Genomic DNA, 3,997 nt, shown 5'->3' on the forward strand with positions numbered 1-3,997 from the left:
CATCAATCTTGTGCTTGTAGGTCTTTGTGGTGCATTGTCCCCCTCTCTGTATTTTTAACTGCATCTCTCATAATTCCTGACTTATGCTAGCTGGGTGTATGGGATTTTACCCCAAACCATTTAGATCATATCTCTATCCTCATTTTGGGAATCAGTGAAGCACTACTCAGGTCATACCTTTGCAGGGAGATCTCAGCAGTAGATGACACTTAAATAGTCCTCCTTTTTCAAGAGTCATGGGAAATAGCTCTGTCCTGTGGGATTCTGGAAATGTCAGCAGAAGGAAACCTCTACCATTAGGCCCAACTCTGAGTGTGCCAGATCTTTCTGGGTATCCTGCACACTCAAGAGCTGGGCCTAATGGTAGAGGCTGAGCTCTGAACCACTGCTGACTTTCTGAGACAACACAAATGTGACTTGGAAAACCCTGTTCATAGTTTCTCAGGTGTTGAGACCTACATATGGAGAGGCAAGATCTCATATTTACTTCAGGTGAATCTTCAGAAGGAAAGCTGTTGAAGGAAAGCTGCTGGAGAAAGAAGATGGCAGCAGCCACTATTATTTCTGTGGAGATGATTCTAAAGCCACTTCTGTAGTCATTTTTTTAAAAATAGAAGCCCTCTCACTTGCTAGTCTTATGCTTGGCCCATAACAATGAATCATGTGCCTCACAGTATCAAAACAATAATCCTCCAGAACACCATCTTGACTCCATATGATTTCATAAAACATGTCAAGGTCAACAATACTGAAAGTGATAGTCGATGCCAGCACCTCTCCAATCTTGACTTATCTCAAAAGAAGCTAAGCAGAGTCAGATCTGGCTGGCATTTTGATGGGAAACCATGAGACAATTCCAAGGATGTATACTAGGCTGTGAATTTGAAAAAACATCACAGAAAAAGGCAATGGTGAACCACTGTTGTCATGTTGTTCAAGAAAACTACATGGATGTGTCAGGAGCTGAGTTGATTTGATGGTAAAGAACATTGAATTTGTCACCTTAAAATGGCAAATTAGCAGACATTTTGATTTTCTAGCATTTGGAAAAATAGGAAAAAGAAAAGAAAGAAGACTAGATACATAAATATTAAATATAGAATGTACAAAATCCTTGTACCTACTTCAGACTTCATTTGATTGTTGTGTGTTTTTATGTAAAGCATCCCGTATGCAGAAATAAATAAATTCAGGAAGATGAGGCTCAAGCTTTTGTTGCTGAATTTACACATAAATTTATTGCTTGTTTTGAAATCCTACTTCAGACAGAAATCCTTCTGGTCTACCTTTTCCTCATTACAAATGTCGTGTGATTCTAAAGGAGAAGAGTCTTAAACTGCTTTTGTTTCTCCATCTTTTTGGAGATCATTGTTTTCCGAAGATTTCAGGATGTATTCTTCCAAAATTCCTCTGCTATGTCCTGGGTCTGGGATGTTTTGACAATTTTAGGAAGTTCTTCTGTTTGTTACTCCTCAAAAATGTCACCCTTTTGTACCCCATAAAAAAAAAAAAGTACAATATGAAAGGCTGGGCTAATTTTTTTCAGCAACTTCCAAAGACAAATTTTAAGAGAGAGGGTAGGTTAATTAATTGCCTTAGGTCAGGGGTATCAAACTGGCGGCCTGTGGGCCAGATGCGTCACGCGCAGGCCACGCCCACCCCAGCTCTGCAAAGAGAAAAAACGTCACGTGACGGCAATGTGACGCCGGGAGTTTGACACCTGTGCCTTCGGGGATGACAATCTTATAACAAGAGCACAATATATAATAAAAAGGTGATTAATATAACAACGGCTGTTTTCACATCAAACTACAGATTTTTTTAAAAAATCACTTTTTAACTTGAGGTGTTGTGGAAAGGACAAAGCAGATGAATCCCACCAGTTGTCAAACCCCCTCTCCCCACTCCCTACATCAGCAGATGTGTCCCAGCAGTACGGGCTCGGAAAACGCTGGTTCAAGCAGATTTGGGGAAAGTATCTATTTCTTAACTAGTAAAAGTTAAGTTTCATTTACCATTTGGGGTCTCCTAGAAATCCAGGCTATCGATTTTATTCCACAGATGGAATTAAATGGATGGGTGGTGTGGTACACCTTCTTTTCCATTTCAGGGCCTGCCATTTTTAATGAGATAATGCCTCTGGACTTGCTATGATCAGGCTACTGCTCAGACATCGAATTCTGCCTTTGTTATATTTCAAGGACTTGGGTTTTCAGAGCTGGATCGAATGGTCTTGCAACTGCTGCCATCTTTTCTCCCTACAGAGCCTCCCTTCTGCCCTCCCATGTCTGCCCCCCCCTGCCCCCCAGGAGCTAAAGGAGTATGTGCTGGGCTGAGCCTCATCTGCTGAGATGATAGTGCTGATTATCAATCCCCTGCAGACTTGATAGGGATATTTAATCATTTTCTTCCCTGCGGTTGTCCTGAGGAAAATCTCTCCTCAGCAGCTTTTCTGTGCCCTGGGAAGAAACTTCCCACTGGCAACCTGCCTGCCTCCATCAAATACCAGCTTTGGAAGAAGAATTTTCTTCCAAAGAAAAGGTCCAGAAGTGGGAACGGAAAAGTGGCATTTCTCTTCTCCCCCCCCCTTCCTTTCTTCAGTCCTATTGAAACAGAAGGGTCTTATACTATACCTATATTAATCTAAGTATTGTATCATGCACAGTATTATATTGTTTTCTGAGGTACTGACGTTGGAGCAGAAGTTATGTTTCAAACTTCAGGAAAGTACAAGGAACAGAAATAAGGAACTTGTTAAATGTACCGATGAGCTTAATGACCTATGTTCTATATCATCCTTGTAACGAACTTATATTAAGAAACATATTAACAGAAGTGTTCATGGAAAGTAACAGACTGTGTAAGATAGTATCCATATATGGAAATAGAGTCAGAAGCGTAACGCCTCTGGCGTGGCTAGAATTGCAAAATGTATAAAAGGTACACCTCGGGTGTAGCCCTGGGTTCGGAATCTGACATGTGAATGCTCCGAACCTTTGCTAGCAAATAAACCTGTGTTCTCCAACTTTTGTGGTCTTGTCTCCTGCATTTGGGAAAGTGGGTTTTCCCGCTTCACTATTAATTTTCTCATACCCAATGGGATAAATTGATTTTTAAAAAAAACAGGGTGGTTAAAGATGCTTTCAACATCATGCATAATATTAAGAAGCTGCAAACTCTGTGTCCAGGGACGTTAGACCTCTGAACACCATTTCAGCCAGGTTCAGGTTGGCCACAGACTAAACCAGAAGAACTTTCCAGCAGGACTTTTCTTATCTTCTTTAATTCTTAAGTGGGTATGGTCTACATTTCCAGGATTTATTTCATTGATTGAAAGTATTCACAGCTGGTTGGAAGCATCTTGAGCTTACCAAAAGGCGTAATACCTTCCCTTTCCTCAAACCAATTAAGATTTCTTATGATTACCTAGCCAGTGAACTGTCACAGGAAAATGTTCTATGTGTTTTGCTTTGGTTTAATAGCCCTCCCTCCTTCCTTTGATATATTTTATAAGTTTCTATTTAAAGGCCTGAAAATTAGCATTGCTTACCTGGGTAGGATGAATCATTTTTTTTTAGAATACCAAAAGCTGGTTTTAGCACACTTTAAATAGAGTCTAACTATCATTTGCTTATGGCAAAATGCTAATTCTACTGATTTTTTTCTGTGCCTCTGATAAAGACTTAAATAACTTCTTTTTGGAGGGGATCATCTATTGCCATGATGGCGAACCTATGGCACGCGTGCCACAGGTGGCATGCAGCGCCATATCGGTGGATATGTGAGCGTTGCCCTAGTTCAGCTTCAGCGCATTTCCGGCCTCTGGAGGGGGGTGGAGAAGGCTGTTTTCACCCTCCCCAGGCTCCTAGAAAGGCTCTGGAGCCTGGGGAGAGCGAAAAACGGGTCTTCTGGTCCCACTGGAAGTCGGAAAATGGGACATTTCTGGCCTCCGGAGGGCCTCCGGGGGGGGGGGAGAAGGCTGTTCTCGCCCTCCTCA

The sequence above is a fragment of the Pituophis catenifer genome, unplaced genomic scaffold (genome assembly GCF_029215685.1).
Source record: "Pituophis catenifer annectens isolate HBS135680 unplaced genomic scaffold, rPitCat1.0.hap2 SCAF_2, whole genome shotgun sequence".
NCBI classification, from domain to species: domain Eukaryota; kingdom Metazoa; phylum Chordata; class Lepidosauria; order Squamata; family Colubridae; genus Pituophis; species Pituophis catenifer.